Source organism: Durio zibethinus, chromosome 9, assembly GCF_047325235.1.
Source record: "Durio zibethinus cultivar Kanyao isolate XHJ-2024 chromosome 9, ASM4732523v1, whole genome shotgun sequence".
NCBI lineage: Eukaryota > Viridiplantae > Streptophyta > Magnoliopsida > Malvales > Malvaceae > Durio > Durio zibethinus.
Genome location: NC_143170.1, coordinates 10364918 through 10383199, shown reverse-complemented (window position 1 = coordinate 10383199; position 18282 = coordinate 10364918). Strand labels below are relative to the sequence as shown.

Below are 18282 nucleotides of genomic sequence, written 5' to 3'. Positions count from 1 at the left end.
CATTTACTGGGTAGTTTTAAAGAAATTAAAAAAGAACATAATGGGAAGCTAAAAAGGAAAGAAGACATGAAGAAAGTCTTGAGAACCTTATACCACAATTAGAGATGCATGACATTGATTTTTGCATTTCATGCATTGCATTCATGGCATTGATTGCATTAATTCTGACTTTTAAGTTTGAAATCGAAATTTTGAAAATTTTCATGAAAATTTTGGACTTGACAATTCTTGATTAAAAAAATGTTGAATATGTGTGACATGACAAGATTTAAGATTAGCTGAAAGATGATGAGATTTAAGCCCAACTATATTGGCATAAGAAAAAGGTTGATTTTTGAAGTTTCAAAACCTCTATTAAAAAGGAGCTTTTCAAGATAAGAAACAATTTGTAAGACCTTGAAGTATAATTTTCAAAACTTGCAAACATAATTTATAAAACTTCAAGGCATGATCCCTAAAACCTCCCGATACCTTTTTAGATTTGATTTTTTAAAAGTTTCAAAACCTCTAGTTAGAAAAGCTTTTTAGTTGCAAATTTTAAAATTTCATAGTTTCTAGTTATAGGAGTGTCATAATGTGTGAGCTTGGAAAACCCGATCGCTAGACTTAAGGAATGGAAAAATGAGCTGGTGCTAAAAATCATTTTTGATAAAACCAAAAAAATGAGGAGTCACCACCAATTATTTTTAGGATGTGATTGATTACCAAAAAATTTATCCTTTTAATAAAACATTTAAAAGATTTAAAAATTTTATAAAAGAGCATTTTAAGGTCTATGAAAATCACATTTGGGTCTGGTAGTTAGTTAAGCATGAGGAATGATTAGTACCTCTACAGTACTTATTAAAGACGGTACCAATTAATTGTATGTTATCCTTAGATTTTGATAAAAACATCCTATTTTTAATGTTTAGAAACTAATTCCTTTGATTATTCCAAAAATCAAATCTTTTTTCCTTTCGAAGGCAAATCATTTTTAGTTTTTTTTTAAAGCAAAACAATTTATTTTTGGATTAAGATAAAAATGTCCTAAGTATCAACACACTTTTTTCACTCTTCTATATTTAGATAGAGCTTTGAAAATGCATCTTATTCAAGATTGTCTAAATTGCCCCATAAAACTAAGATAATATCTCACATAAATAATAACTATTAAAACTCACTTTATATTTAGGCCAATTTCTCAAAAGTTATATTTACTTAAAATATTATATTATTTTAAAATAATTTTTTTTGGAAAATCTTATTTTAAAAAAACCATGCATGCATGCATGAACATAATAATAATATGAATGCATAATGATTGAACATGAATAATAAAATATGAATGTATTACAATTAAAGAATGCATGTGACAACAAAATAAAATGAATTGTAGATGCATGAATGGGATGAAAATGTTGGTTTTAAGGTTTGGGGGTTGGTTTGGTTTTTCAAGGTTTCAGGTAGGTTTAGGGTCTAGAGTAGGGTTTAGGGTTTGGTTTAAAGTTTAGGTTTTAGGGCTTAGAGTTGGGGTTTAGGGTTTGGTTTAGTGTTAGCATTAGGATTTAGGATTTAGGCTTTAGGTTTAAGGTTTGTGGTTTCTTGGAAATTGCATGTAACAAAATTACAAGAATGCCATTGATGAAAATGCAAACTTTGATGCAAAATTACAAAAATGCCATTGATAAAAATGCAAGCATTAATGGATGGGAATAATGTGACAAAAATTACCAAAATGCTACTAATAAAATATGAATGTATTACAATTAAAGAATGCATGTGACAACAAAATAAAATGAATTGTAGATGCATGAATGGGATGAAAATGTTGGTTTTAAGGTTTGGGGGTTGGTTTGGTTTTTCAAGGTTTCAGGTAGGTTTAGGGTCTAGAGTAGGGTTTAGGGTTTGGTTTAAAGTTTAGGTTTTAGGGCTTAGAGTTGGGGTTTAGGGTTTGGTTTAGTGTTAGCGTTAGGATTTAGGATTTAGGCTTTAGGTTTAAGGTTTGTGGTTTCTTGGAAATTGCATGTAACAAAATTACAAGAATGCCATTGATGAAAATGCAAACTTTGATGCAAAATTACAAAAATGCCATTGATAAAAATGCAAGCATTAATGGATGGGAATAATGTGACAAAAATTACCAAAATGCTACTAATAAAAATTCAAAGTTTAATGCATGGACCATGTATGAAAATAAATTTATTAAAAACCTAGGAATATTTAAAAATATATTACAAGCTTAATAAGTTTAGGTTTTAGGGCTTAGAGTTGGGGTTTAGGGTTTGGTTTAGTGTTTGCGTTAGGGTTTAGGATTTAGGCCTTAGGTTTAGGGTTTGTGGTTTCTTGGAAAATGCATGTAACAAAATTACAAGAATGCCATTGATGAAAATGCAAACTTTGATGCAAAATTACAAAAATGCCATTGATAAAAATGCAAACATTAATGCATAGGAATAATGTGACAAAAATTACCAAAATGCTATTAATAAAAATGCAAAGTTTAATGCATGGACTATGTATGAAAATAAATTTATTACAAACCTAGGAATATTTAAAAATATATTACAAGCTTAATATGCATGTAATAGAGAGGTAAAAATAGATCAAAACTAAGAATTTTAAAAATTTAAAGACAAGTTCCACCATTTTTTTTTAAATTCATGCAAATAATCATAAAACCACCTAAAAGCCTACTAATCTACCTTTTTTATTCTTTGCAATTTTGATTAAACACCTAGAAAACTTAAAAATCATACCAAAAACATAAGTAAACATATATGAAACAAACAACTTTTAACCACCATGCTAGGAGGAGAGGTTGGCCAAACACTTCATTTGGCATCCATACTCATGCTTTCATTTCATTTAGCTTAACCATGCATTAAACATTAAAGTAATCATCATATGGAGGCAATTTTATAACAAGTGGATTTTCAAGAAAAATGTAACAAACTAACAAATAAGGAAACCATGAAAACATACTTATTTAGCCAAACACTATACACAAACCACTAAACTAACCAACATACATGCAAATAACAAGTAACTAGTAATCTAAACATCCATACACATAATTTAAAGGAAGAAAAACATTCAAAATGAGCCAAGGGAGGTTTGACCATGTGAGGAATAGGGGTTGGCCAACCCTCCCATAAACATTTTAATGGTGGACTTGTTTGATTTTCCTTGAGCCTTTTAGCTTCAAACACAACTATTAATTAGTTGGATGAAAACTTGTATCAAGCTTGGATTTTAAGATGAATAACTATGGATTTCTAAAAAAAAGAAAGAAAAATTAATAGGTAAACAAGATGAGAATGATATGAAAATGTAATTGAATGCTATAAAAAACAAAGGAAACACTAGTAGAAATTATACCTTTTGTAAGCTTCTCCAAAATTTTTTACTTTTTTTTTCTTTTCCTTTCTTATTTTTCACGCCACTTTTACCCCCTTAGATTAATTTTTCATCTAATGGCCATCATTTCTCCCTTGTTTTTAGCATTGGATGTAGCCCCTCAAGATGATCTGATTGTTAAGAATGCTCATGTCTAAAATTTACATTTTTAATGTTATTGGAACTAAGTGAAAAGACCTTTTTACCATAATTAGAAAGTTTTGGGTTTTTATGCAATTTCTTGAAGAATCGTGATCCCTTCACTTTTAGGATTTTAAAGTACCAAAAATTTTAAAATAGTATAAAATTATGATCTAGAAGTTTTCGTGGCAAACCGACCTCAAAAAGGTCAAATTATGAAATTACCCCTTAAGGGTATTTTGGAATTTCACATCTTTCGAGGTGTAATTAAGGTTTTTAATGCACCAAAAATACCAAATAATTTGAAAACATGATTTGAAGCATTTCGTGAAAAAATGACCTTAAAAAGTTCAAATTATGAAATACCCCTAAGAGTATTTTAGTAATTTCATGATTTCGAGATGCGATCTAGGTTTTTAATACATTAAAAATCATGAAATAATATAAAACCATGATCTTGAGCATTTTGTAAAACAATCAACTTTGGAAAGGTTAAATTATGAAAATATCACTAAGGGTATTTTGGTAATTTCACACCTCTCATGGTGCAATCAAGGTTTTTGATGCTCCAAAAATCTTGAAATAATATTTTAATATGATTTGAAAATTTTTACAAAAATTCAATATAAAAAAGGTCAGATTACGAAAATACCTTTGAAGGGTAGGTCGATAATTTTATCATTTTCAAAGCATAATCAAAATTTTCAGCACGTTAAAATCAAAAATATCATTTTCAAGCCCTATTAGTCCTATTTTGTTGTGAATTTTGAAGATTGACCTAAGTTTAATACGATTTGACTGATTTTAATGAATTTTGATTAAATTTGACCTTATTTGACCCAGTTTAACTAGGTTTCACCCCAGAGTGTTTGAGTTAGATTGGTCTTAATTTTGATTTTAAAAACTTGTCAAAATTAAAGAATTGTTGGATTTGAACTAGGTTAGACTTTGAAAGCTTTAAGTTGGTCGAATTATGCTAGGACAAAATTAGGTGTCTACAACTATTACTCTTTGCATATTTATGACAATAAAAAATAATGCAAAAATAAGATAAAGACCAAATATACTAATTTTTTTCAAGACTAGGATTGAAAGGAGTAGTTGCTTTCTTTTCCCTTTTTTTTTTTGTTTTTTAAGTTTTGAAAGCTAAAGGCTAAGAAATTTTAAAAATCTTATTTCGAAAAGGCTTCTATAAACATAGGCTAAGGAAATTTAAAAATCACTTTGAACAAGGCTCCTATAATTATAGATAAGGAACTTTAAAAATTTCATATTGAAATGGCTCATATAAAAATAGGTTAGGAATTTTAAAAAAAAATCTTGTTTTTAAATGGGCTCTTATAAAAATACGTAAGGGATTTTAAAAATCTCATCTTAAAAAAGGTTAAGAAAATCTTATTTTGAAGAAGGCTTTTATTAAAAAAAAAAGAACAAGGGACTTTAAAAATCTCATTTTAAAAAAAACTCCTATAAACATAAGCTAAAAAACTTTAAAAATCTCATTTTGAAAAAGAGCTCCTACAAAAATAGGCCAAGGAAATTTAAAAATCCCATTTCGAAAAAGGCTTTTATAAAAATAGGTAGAAAACTTTAAAAATCTCATTTCGAAAAGGGTTCTTATAAAAATAAGTAAGGGACTTTAAAAATCTCATTTTAAAAATGACTTCTATAAACATAGGCAAGGGAACTTTAAAAATTTCATTTTGAAAAATGTTTGGGTTGAATCTAAGAGCTTGGAAATGATTTTTTTTCTTTGAGGATAGTTTATTTTCTTTAGGTTTTTCTTGGAATGTGTTCTTTTTTGATAATGAGTTTGCTTTTCCATAATCAAATTCATTCAATGTATGTAATGAATGCAAGGTATATGGTATATGTCATGCAAGGCATATAGTATATGTCATGCAAGGCATATAGTATATGTCATTCGAACAATTTTGTCCACATCATGCACTTATATTTATGGAAATAAAGTTTTTATGGCCATAGTTATTTCCAAGTTTACAATTATAAATAGGTCATCAACAATCAAATCATATTCATTTGATCAAAGTCTTTTCCTCAACTTAAGCATTCTTCCATCTTTTTTTCTTTACTGATCATTTTGCCTTGAGTTTTTCAATAGTTATCTATTAAACTTTGCCCAAAGGCGTCATCATCCACCATTTATCATCATTATTTTCCATTTCTTGGTTTTCTTCATTTTTCACTTCATTCATTCATTTTTCTTTCAATCATCATTTCATCCTCCATCATTTTCATTTTACATTGTTCAGTTTATCATCTATTTCATTCATTCATTCATTTTTTTCATTTTTTTAAGCCTTGTTTTTTTATTATCGTTATCCTAAAACCTTTTTTAAGCATGTTTCAATTTTATTTATGAGAATTATCAATCATTACCAACAATATTATGCCAGATGCAACATCTTTTTCAATCAATGGATAAGCAAAAAAGATTTGAACAAAGAAACAAAGGGTATTCATTGTAATCTTGGTTAACTTGGTTCACAAGTTAGTTGGAAAAAGGAAAATAAATGTATCATTTAGAGTAAGAGAAAAGTGAGCAAGCAAGAATGGTATCAAGGATTTACTTTCAAATTTTCCAATACTAAACACCGGGATGGATCTAAATCATTTATACCTTATCATTTTTTGAAAATCCTATCTCATTAATAGCTCTGGTTAATGTTGACCCATTGAACTATAATCATGCCCCTTGATTGGATGACAATGATCTATTTTCCACTTCTTTTATGTTGCTACCCCCTTGTCTTTTTAGTTTAAATTTGTGGCTCAATCATTTCTTCAATTTCCTCCATATACCTAAGCCATTTTTTTGAGTTTTCAACTTAAGTATCTCCCCTTATGACACAGATTGTCCTTTTTAGGGTTTTTAATCCAAATCCTCCTCATTTTTTTTTAAGTTTTTATTTTGTTTTGTTTTTTTATTAAGTTTTTATTTTTGTTTTTTATTTTAAAGTTTTTTTTAAGCAAAGTATTTATTGATAGCATATGAGTTTATAGGGTTTGGCAATTCATCTCCATCCGTTTCCACCAAAATTAGTGCTCTGCCAAATAATGCTTTCTTAACCACATATAGACCTTCCTAATTGAATGTCCATTTTTCTTTATTGTCATACTAATTGGGTAATATTATTTTCAAAACTAATTCTCTTTCATGAAAGCATTTAGGCTTTATCTTCTTATCATGTGCCCTTATCATTCTTTTCTACATTTAGCCATGACTGAGTGCTGTAAGCTTTTTTTTTTTCAATCAAATTTAACTATTCATAATGATTGCAAACCCATTCTGCTTCTTCCAATTATATTTCCATCAAGACCTTTAAAGAAGGATTTTCTACTTCAATTGGCAAAACCACTTCCATTCTATATACCAAAGAAAAAAAAGTTGCCTTAATAGAAGTGCGAACTAATGTTCTATAGGCAAGTAAAGCAAATGGTAACTTCTCATACTAGTTTTTATAGGTATCAATCATTTTCTCCAATATCCTTTTAATATTCTTATTAGTTGCCTCCACTACTCCATTCATCTTGGAACGATAGGATGCTAAGTTATGATGACATATCTTAAACTGAAAAGCACACTTCCATCCTCATTTTATTATTTAGATTGTTGTCATTTTTAGTAATTCTTTCAAGTAGCCTATATTGGCAAATTATTTCCTTCTTTAAGAATCTGCATACAACTAATCAGGTTGTGCTGGCAAAGGATGTTGCCTCACCCACTTTATAAAATAATCAATTGCCACAAAAATGAATGGGTCCAATCACATTTATTCCTTACATAGAACAAGGTCATAGAGGCACCAATACATGTAATGGTATTATAGGAGCATGGATCTTATCCATGTAAATCTTGCATTTATGACATTTTTTTGCATAGTTAATACAATCACTCTTTAATGTCAACCAATAGTATCCTGCACTCATTACTTGTTTTGTCATCATGTGGCTATTCGCATGCATTTCGCATATTCCCCCATACACCCTTTTAAGTTTCTTTTTTTTTTCTTTGCTTCTACAACATCTACACATCTTAGCAATATTTAATCTTAAATTTTCTTGTACAATACTATCCCATTAAGAATGAATCCTAATGCCAGTCTCTTTAAAATTATCTTATCATTTTTCAATGCATGCTTGGGATATTTTTGATACTTTATATATTTCATGATGTCATGATACCAGGGCTGACCATCAATTTCCTCCTTTACACCTACACAATGTGCCAAAAATTTGAGAGTCTATATCTTGATAGGTTAATTTTCAACATTTGCATTTAGTTTAAACATTGTTGATAATATGGCCAGAGCATCAGCTATTTGATTTTCTTTTTTAGGCACATGTTGAAATTGGATGTCTTCAAATCATTTTATCAACCCCTTAATATACCTTTGACATAACACCAGTTTCGGGTCTCTCATTTCCCATTCACCTTTCAACTAATAAATCACCAATGTTGAATCCTCAAAGACTTTTAAAGTCTTGATCTTTCTATCTAAAGCCATTTGCAAACCTAAGATGTATGCCTTATATTCTGCTATGTTGTTGTTATAGTAAAAAGATAATCTTGTAGTGCTGAGGTAATACTCTTTATCTAGGGATATTAATATAGCTTCGATGTCATGTCCCAAAACATTTGATGCCCCTTCAAAGAACATATTTCATGTAGTCACCATAGATTTTTCCTTTTTTATTGACATAATAGCCATCAGATCTTCATTTAGCAATTTGAATATCATCAGCTTGAAATTATTAGTGCCTTGGTTAGTAAAGAAATCCATTATGGCACTTCCCTTAAAAGCTTTCTGAGCTACATATATAATATCATATTTAGAAAGCATGATTTGCCATGTTACTATTCTTCGTAACAAAAATGCTTTTTTTGAATATGCACTTCAGAGGATCTAATTTTAATACCAACAAGGTTGTGTGATAAAGCATGTATTACCTAAGCCAGTGAGTAGTTCATATTAAAGCACAATACATCTTCTTAAGCTATGAATATTTAACTTTATAATTAGTGAATTTCTTATTTAGATAGTTGATGGTTTGCTCATTCTTGCCAATCCTATCCTGCTATTCGAATACACATCTTATGGAAGCTTCATTCATGGTTAAATACAAGATCAAAGGCTTTATCACCATCAGAGGTATTAGTACTATTGGATTTGTTAGATATTCTTTGATTTTATTGAAGATGTCTTGGCATTTTTCATTCTATTCCCTAGTGTCACGCTTTCTAAGCAACTTAAAGATAGGGTCACATTTAGATATGAATCGAGCAATATTATTTAATCTCCCTAAAAAACTCTTTACCTTTTTTTGTGTTTGTACAGGTGCCAATTTTGTGATTGCCTAAATTTTGTTAGGATCTACCTCAACTCCTCTTTCACTGACCATAAATCTTAGCAATTTTTTTTATTTCACCCAAAATGTGCACTTTGCCAGATTTAACATAAGCCGATACTTGTGCAGCCTTTCAAAAAGCTTTTCAAGGTTCTCTACATGATCTTCGCCTTTCTGAGACTTTGTAAGCATATCATCAACATAAATTGCAATCTCTTTATGCATCATATCATGAAAAAGGGTAACCATTACCCTTTGATAAGTAGCATTGGTATTTTTCAATCCGAACGGCATGATCTTATAATAGAATGTTTCTCACGTTGTCATGAATGTGATTTTTTCCATGTCTTCCTATGCCATCTTAATTTGATTATAATTAAAAAATCCATATGTGAAGAAGAATGCTTTACTGTGTTGTCAACAAGAGTGTCAATATAAGATAATGAAAAATTATCTTTAAGCTAACTTTATTTAGACCCCTATAATTCATGCGCATTCTTACCACTTCATCTTTTTTGGGCACCAAGACTATATTAGCAAACCATTCAGGATATTTGGTTACAACTAAGAAGCCGATATTAAACTATTTCTTAACTTCTTCTTTGATCTTCAATAGCATCTCCGATTTCATATACCTTAACTTCTGCTATATTAGTTTGCAACCCAAAATCAATGGCAGCTTATGTTTTATAATGTCTATGTTGAGTCTTGGCATGTTCTGGTATGACCATGTGAACATGTCCATATACTCCTAGAGTAACTTCTTCAATCTCTGTCGTTTTCTTATGAAAGAGATGCACCCACTTTGACCTCTTTTTTATCCTCATTATCCCCAAATTAACTATATCAATGGGCTCTAAATGGAGTTTTATTGTTTTCTTCTGTTTTACTAGTATTATCAAATTTGGAAGCAATATGTAGTCTTTTAAGTCCTCATCATTAGGCTCGTTAACTTGAATAAAATTTTCAAAATCGAATCTGGAATAATCATCATGACTATCCATAATGTTAAGTATTCATAAACTTAAAAATTATTAAAATTATAAGGTTATAGATGAACATTTGGGCGAGAATGAAAGATGAATGAAAAAATGTTAAAATGAATTGGATAGGATGAAAAGATTATGTCATGAAAAAGGCATTGCATTTAACATTTTACTGATGATACTGAAAAATAAGCCCATACAAACTTGTTGCATGCCTTTAGGTAGAGGCATTTGGATTTCGGTTCAAAGATAATGAAAATAAACAAACTGGTCCTTACACTTCATCATTATTAAAAGGTAAAAAAAAGATCTTCTTCATTACCATTTTTTCATCCCTCTTTCTTGACTTGAGTCTCAACCTTAAGAAGGCCACCTTGACATCTTTTTGTAGGTATTCATGCTTCTAACATTAGAGGTAAAAATACCCTTCAGAATGGAAAGTGTCATAGAGGTATGGAAAAACCATCTTGCCTTATCCGATTGTTACCCCTTAAGGTAGGCCATTCTCTTATCTCTCTTCTCTTACATAGCTTTTCTCTTATCAGTAGCTACTGGTTAGTATCCTAAACCGAATATTTATTTATTTTTTAAAAACTCTGGTACTTATTTTATCCCTTGCAATGTTGACCCAAGACTTAAACCAGGTTGCCATTTTTTTCCTAGCATTTGTTTAACCATCATTCTTGTAGTCATAAATAGGTGAGGGATAGGTATTTAGCTTTCTTCAACATAAGTAATGTCAACAACTTCAAAGGTATGAAAAAAAATTCAAGCTCTTCTTTTGCAGCTTCCATGTAAAAGGGTTGTCAAAGTCTTGGTTACTAATAATATTTCTCTTCATCAATGTTTACTTGCTTTCCATTGACCACAAACTTTACCTTATAATGCAAGGATGACGATATTGCTTTAGTGGTATGGATCCATGGTCTCCCTAATAGACAACTGTATGATGATAAAATATCTATGACTTAAAATTCAACATTAAAGGTAAAAAACCCATTTGTAACGAAATCTTTGTGTCCCCAATCACTTTTCTTTTTAACTTGTCAAAAGCTCTAACTATCATGTGACTATTCTTCATGTATGAAAGATTGACCGACAATTTTGTCAGAGTGGCCATTGGCATAACATTGATGGAGGATTCATTGTCAATGAACACTTTCGCCATGGTATGGCTTTTACAGTTCACTATAATATGCAAGGCCTTTACATTTCCTCTCATTTCTAGCCAAATTTCATCATCATTCAATGTAATGAAGTTAGGAACCACCATACTTCCCATTAAATGATCCACCTTCTTGATCAAAATATCATGGTCTACATAAGCTTGGCTTGTTCCTTATAAATTCTTGGTAAACATACTCCTAAATGCATAACTGCTAAATGCGTATTTGTCTCATGTGTAGCTAAAAGTGGAGAAAATTAAAAATTTTGGACAATTTGGACATATTTTGGAAGATTTATGGTGAAAAAGATTAGTAAAGGCCAAACTAGTGTAATTAAGATACATTGCATTTTGAAGGAGTTTTCTTGATCCTTGCTTTTATAATTTTTTAAGCATTATTTCTAAAATTTTTCTTGTGATTTTTATGTTAATTTTGTTCATGTATTGACTTGTATTTTGCAGTAAAAATGAAATATAAATGCATGCAAGAGTCATAACAAGAAAAAGTGCACTTCTAGCATGGAATGAACTTTCATGAAGCATGCAAGTTGGCGTCACTTTTTGGCATTCAAAGCAGGACTTAAGTAGCTGATGAGCTAGTGATCTGGCATTATGAAGAGCTTTCATTGGCTATAAAGTGGACTTTTTGAGGCTACAAAACTCAAGAGGAATAGCTTCAGATGACAAACACCTTACAGCTGCTTTGAAACCTTACAGCAAGGAGAAAAGAAGAATCTAAAAGGCCCCTCATTCTTAGATATTTTGGAGAATTTTTTGGGGTTTAAAGCACCATTCACCTACCTATAAATAGAAGGAAAGCCTACCATTTTTAAAGACTTTAGCTTAGACTTTAGCTTAGGATTTACATTTTCTGTTTCTTTAATCTTATGCACTTTACTTTTTTCCATTTCATTTTCTTTTATTTTCTTACTTGCCAAATAGCTTTTAATTCCATTTCTAATTGATTCTTATTGTAATTTTCACTTTCCTAAAGTGTTTTTCAATGTTCTTTAAGATTTTCATAATGAAACTTCCAAATTTTTATGTTTTCTTGCTCAAATTCTTTTGATTTCTCGTTGATCTCAAATTTGGATTTGAATTCGTGCACCTAACCTCTTTGTAGCTTTTTAATTGAAACTCCTTGATTTTTTACTCATTTTTGCTCCAATTGTTTTTCATTATTTTGTAATTCATTAGGATTTAATGCAAAAAAAAGCCTTAAATTCAAACCACGTCGTCCAAGATCTAAATTGGAAGTTACGGTTGGAATCAAGTGGTAGTGCAATCCAAACATGAAAACCAATTTGATACTTGAATGATCTCTCCTTTAGGCTTTTAGTTTGTTTTTTTTTCAACATTTATATTCTTAGATTTACTTGTTTACTTGCTTATTTTCATTTCATTGCAATTTAACTCATGAATTTGATGGATGTTTGGATAAAATTTGTTAAAGATGTTTTGTTTTCTCTAGTTTTGCACACTTTTTAAGTTGCTAGTTCCTTGAGCTACTTTCCTTCTTAATTGTAGCAAATTTGTTCCTTAATATAGTTTTTCCCTTAGTTCTTTAATTGTTTTTTTAGATTTCATCTCGTGTTCTATTCATTTTGCATCCTTTAGATTTATAATAGCAGTTTAAATTTTTTTTTTTTCAATCTTGCAAGGTAGTTACGATTTTCACTTTTTACTTAAGTTTTGTAAATTTTGCTTTTCAATTGAGTTCCAAACATTTTTTTACTTTAGTTTTTTATGTGATTTTTCATTTTTGGGCTTTAGTTCATTTACGTTTTTGCCATTTAGATTCCTCTTTAATGTTGAAGTCAAGGTTTGGTTTATACTAGCTTTGAGTTTTCAGTTTTAATGTGGATAGTGTATTTTGCATTTTAATCACTTCATTCTTATTTCAAACTAGTTCTTACTTTGATTTAGCTATTGTATTTTACATTTTGTAGCATTTATTTACCCATTGTTCTTGTTCATTTGTTCATTTACTTAGTATTACATTTTTCATGCTTTATTGAATTTTAATTTTGTAGATAATTAGATTCCATACTTATATTGAAGATCCAACTATAGAAAGGTAGGGTGATAATAGATACTTAGCCTAGGAAATTCTTTAACTAATCTTTGTAGGATGATATCTTGACCGAAAGGTTACTATTATTACTTGTATGGGCTATGCAATTGCAAATTGACCTAATCAAGTTTTTGGCATTATTGCCAAAGATTAGGAATCAAGGGTCTTAGGCTAATATCATACTTCACCATGCTCTTTTGTATATTGGTTCACCCCTTTCGTTTAAATGGCTTAGGATAGTTGCTTAGTTTACTTAACCTTAGTGTAGATATTTAGAGTTAGCTATTATATTTGTGTTTAGGATTTATTTTCCCTTTCATGTAGGAGTATAATTCTTATGAGGTAATTGAGCATACATGTGGACCATGCTCGACTTTATTATTTTGATTATTACTTAGGACCATGGCCTAGTAAGGAAGATAAAGTCAAACGAGAGTCACCCTTAAAGCTTTATCCAAAACGTTAGATTCTCTAAAAAATCAAGTAAAGCCCATTAAAACTAGATATGATCTTAAGCTTACTTTTGTCCATAACCTTCCAAGCCAATATGATAATGGTTAAGTGTATAGTGGAATTTACCATAGTAATAGTTGTCTATATGACCAATTCTCTTATCTTACACAAACACCTACACTATTAAAACTTGAAAGGGTCACCCTAAGCATATATGGGATACTAGTTTGGGACATTCATGTAGTTCACCATCTCAGTACAACCTAACTTATCCTACGAAACTTGCATTACCACAATACCTTTCATGACTTCATTATTCTCCACCATCATTACAATTTCCTTAAGTACCATACCATGTTTCACCACAACAAACTTTTTCTTCATTGCAATACTATTCATCTTCACATCACTTTCCATCCACACTATATTCACCACTCCCTTCTATACAAGAAAAGACACTATCCTTAGAGGAGATGGTCATCAAAGAGCTTTAGATTCAAGAAAAGCTCTTTCAAGACCAAGAGACATTCATTAGGGCTCTTAGGCAATTTGGTCAAAATATACATACTTTAAATACTTATCTTTTATATTTTATGCCTAAGACTATAGAGTTACAACCTTGTTTGGAGGAAAATGAGGGGCATACATTAGGGTATCATTTAAGGAGATGATGTCCAATATAGATGGATGATGATGAAAAGCCCATTGTGGTGGAAGTGTCATATTTTTTTAACGTTGTAAAAGAAAAGATAGTGGAGACAGAGGATAAGCCTATGGCTAGGAAAGTTGATGATAGTGGATTATTCAGGGGAGATGAGATAGTGGATAGCATTCAAGAAGGAGTTGAGCTTAATATTCCATTCATGTCATTTCTCAAGTTCCTTGAGGATCACTTACCTGATCATATGGAAAGGCATGAAGTGGATTTATGTGTTGATAAGATAAGCTTACTAGATGGATTACTTAAGCCTTTAGACACATTCCTTTTTGAATTTAGTATCAAGCTTAAAAGTGAAGAGAAACTTGTTAGCTTTTCCATTCCATGATCCTATGCCTGAAATTATAGACACTTCGTTCTTAGAGCTTTCTTTAGATAAACTATCCATGTAGGAAAAAGTGAATGATATGGATTTTGGAGTGGATCGTTCAATTTCCAACCTTGAGTTGGATAAAGATCTTAGCATTGTTCTTGATCAAGAAAAATTTGGACCTCATAGTTCACCCATGTTGTTTTCTTAGTTCTTTGATATTTCATTGTATGATGATTTGAAAATGCATACGCCCACTTTTGATATCTTTGATAAGCTTAGTAAAAAGGATGAGGATGCTATAGAGGAAATTTTAAAAGAAGTGTCAAAAGTTAACAATATAAAGGGCTTGGATGATAATGATGTAGAGATATTTTCTACTTGCTTAGAAATTTCCTCAACCTCTGATTTTCATTTTGATACCATTGACTTTTCATCCTTTATGCTCACTCGTTCTATGTCATTCATGAAAGAATTTTTCATTTTAGAGCAAAAATCCATATTTTCTATGGTGGTACCTATATCATTAGTCTTGAGGCCAATGATCACCTCTATTGATCCATATTGCAATATATTTAGATTATTCATAGAGGTGGGATACAAATCTATCCTTAAGCATCAAGGTTACTTAAAGATTGTCATTACTTATTTAGTGTCAAGGAAAATTTGAAATGAGTAGATTCGAGAACTAAGAGTGGTGTGATTCTTTAACACCAATGAAAGTGAAGATTTTGACTTTAAATAAAGCACTTTAACCCAAGCTTTAAATTTCATGTCTTGTTTATTTGCTTATTTTGTTGTTTTTATGTTTGGCTTATCTTGTTTTTGTACATATTGATATAGTTTCTTTATGTAGTTTTTTTGTTTTTTTGTAGGTTGAATAAAAGCTTATAGTTAGAAGCATTAGTTTGGCCAAACATTGATGGAGGATTCGATCACCATATCTCCATGATGATAAAAGAGTTTCCTTATTCTTCTTTTTTGTGCTTTGTTGCTTTATAACTTACACATTTAAGACAATGTGTTATTTAAGTTTGAGGGTATGAGAAAATTGTTCAAAATTTAAATTTTTTTTAAAATTTTCCTTAAATTTTGCATTGAGATTGTGCTTGACTTGTTGTAGCTTGAATCATTATTATGTTTTCTTTGATTAGTTCTTCATGAAGCTGATGATAGATAGAGATTAAGAATGACTATAACTTTAAGAAAAGATTGAATATTGTGTGAAATATGAGATTATGCTTAGGTTTAATGAATTCTTTAGTATGTGTTTTCATTTGTGAGTTGATACTTTGAATATTGAATTGCATTTTTTATCTAGTATTAATTATATAAGTATGAGATATTTTTTATTGGTCTTTGAAGTTGTGTTTCATTTTCTAGAATTTGTTTTGATCATCTTTTAAGGTAAAATCTTAGAAGACACATGATTAGGAAAATGATATAAGCCATCTTTGGATCGTTTAAGCTTTTCGAGCTAACCTTGATATAATTCTTCCATAGTCACCCCTATTTAAGCCTTATGATGCCTTTTCTTTATTTTAAAACCAATTACAAGCTCATAGCATTGATTTGAATTTTTTTTATCCTTTTGATTCCTTGCCTTATATGCATTAGGACATTCATGCACCATTTGTGAGTTATGCATTATTAGGGAAAATGGTGGATCTAAGAAAAAGAATGAAAAAATCAAAAGAAAGAAACAATCAAGAAAAAAAAAAGTCAAGCTAGTTTACAAAAGAAAGACAAGAAGAAAAAGTTGTGAAAAAGAAAAATAAACAAACAAAAATAATAAAATGGTGAAAAATCAAAGAAAAGAAAAAATGAAAAAAAAAAAAGGCTAAAACAAAGTTTGAAGGTGATTCTTTGGTCAAGCTTACCTTTCTTACCTTGAAAGCTCAATTGTGAATGATCTTAGACAAAGTAATGCATTGTTAGGGTACTTGAGCCTAAAATATCTTTGATCATATCTTGACTCTAGCCTTACATTACAAGCTTATTAAAATCCTAAATGATCTTTGGTCATAAGTTTGTCTACATTAGTGGAGAGAGATGTGATAAGTAAACTTATGAAACTTGAGCACACTTTATTGATCTTTGTTATTGAAGTTTCATGTGTTGCATAACATTACTAGATTTCATGCAAAGATGTGTGAAAGGTATTGCTTGCTTATGGAACCATAATTAGGAATGAGTTTAGCCTAGATTGATTCTTACATATTATACTTGTTCATGATTTTGCTTTAGTTATATACATTTTTCAATTTATGAGGCATTCATGTTGAATAAGGCATTAAAAATATATAATGATGCTTTCTCAATCTCCTTTTGCTTGAGGACAAGCAAAAGTTTAAGTTTAGAGGTTTGATTGTGTTAAAATTTTAGTATTTTCATGTTCATTTTTAGTATAATTTTCCTTATATTTTGGCTTATTCCTTGCAAATTCTTGACAAAAGTACTACTAAATGTATATTTGTCTCATGTGTAGATACAAATGGAGAAAATGAGGACTTTTGGAGAATTTGGACATATTTTGAAGGACTTAGTGAAGGCCAAACTAGTGTCATTAAGATACATTGTATTTTGAGAGAGTTTTCTTGATCCTTCTTTCTATGATTTTTTTAGCATCATTTCTACAATTTTTCTAGTGATTTTTATGTTAAATTTGTTCATTTAACGACTTGCATTTTGCAGCAAAAATAAAAATATAAATGCATGCAAGAGGTGCAACAAGGAAAAGAAGAAAAAATGCACTTGTGGCGTGGAATGAACTTTCATGAAGATGTAAGTTGGCATCACATTTTTGCATTCAAAGGAGGATTCTAAGGAGCTAATAAGCTGGCATTTTGGAGAGCTCTCATTGCTATAAAGTTGGCTTTTTGGGATGGCAAACTTAAGAGGAATAATAGCATGAGATGCCAAACACCTTGCACTAGCTTTGAAACCATGTAGCAAGGAGAAAGGAAGGATCTAGAAGACCCCACATTCATAGATATTTTAGAGAGATTTTTTTAGGTTTAAGTCACCATTCACCTACCTATAAATAGAAGGACAGCTAGCCATTTTGAAAGACTTTAGCTTAGGGTTTACATTTTTGTTTCTTTAATTTTTTACACTTTACTTTTTTGCATTTCATTTTCTTGCATTTTCTTACTTGCCAAACATCCTTTATTCCATTTCCAATTAATTCTTATTGTAATTTTCACTTTTCTAATTTTTTTCCATTTTATTAAAGATTTTCACAATGATACTTATAGATTCTTACATTATCTTGCTCAAATTCCTTTGATTTCTCATTGATCTTAAATTTGGACATGAATTCACACGCCTAGCCTCTTTCCAAATTTTTAACAAAACCTTATTAATTTCTTGTTTATTTTTGCATTAATTTTTTTTCATAGTTTTGTAACTTAGTAGGATTTAATTTAGTAAAAAATTAGCCTTAAATTTAAACCACAATGTTCCAGATCTAAATTGGAAGTTGCAGCAAGAATCAGGTGGCAGTGTAGTTCCAGACGTCAAAACCAATTTGATGCACAGGTCCTCTATCCCCTAGGCATTTAGTTTGCTTTTTTCAACCTTTATATTCTTACATTTACTTGTTTAGTTGCTTATTTTCATTTCATTACAATTTATTTCATGAATTTGATGGCTATTGGATGAAATTTGTTGAAGTTATTCCATTTT

General features: G+C 30.1%; 1 pseudogene across 1 annotated transcript in view; it reads right to left on the bottom strand.

Annotated features, from left to right (window-relative positions):
- The window catches only part of LOC111316969 (uncharacterized), a 37075-nt pseudogene extending 23091 nt beyond the window's left edge, over positions 1-13984 (bottom strand). Inside the window, exon 1 of the transcript XR_016344895.1 lies at positions 13859-13984. The product of XR_016344895.1 is annotated as an uncharacterized LOC111316969 (transcript). The remainder of the gene's footprint in view (positions 1-13858) is intronic.
- Positions 13985-18282: the final 4298 nt, after the last annotated feature.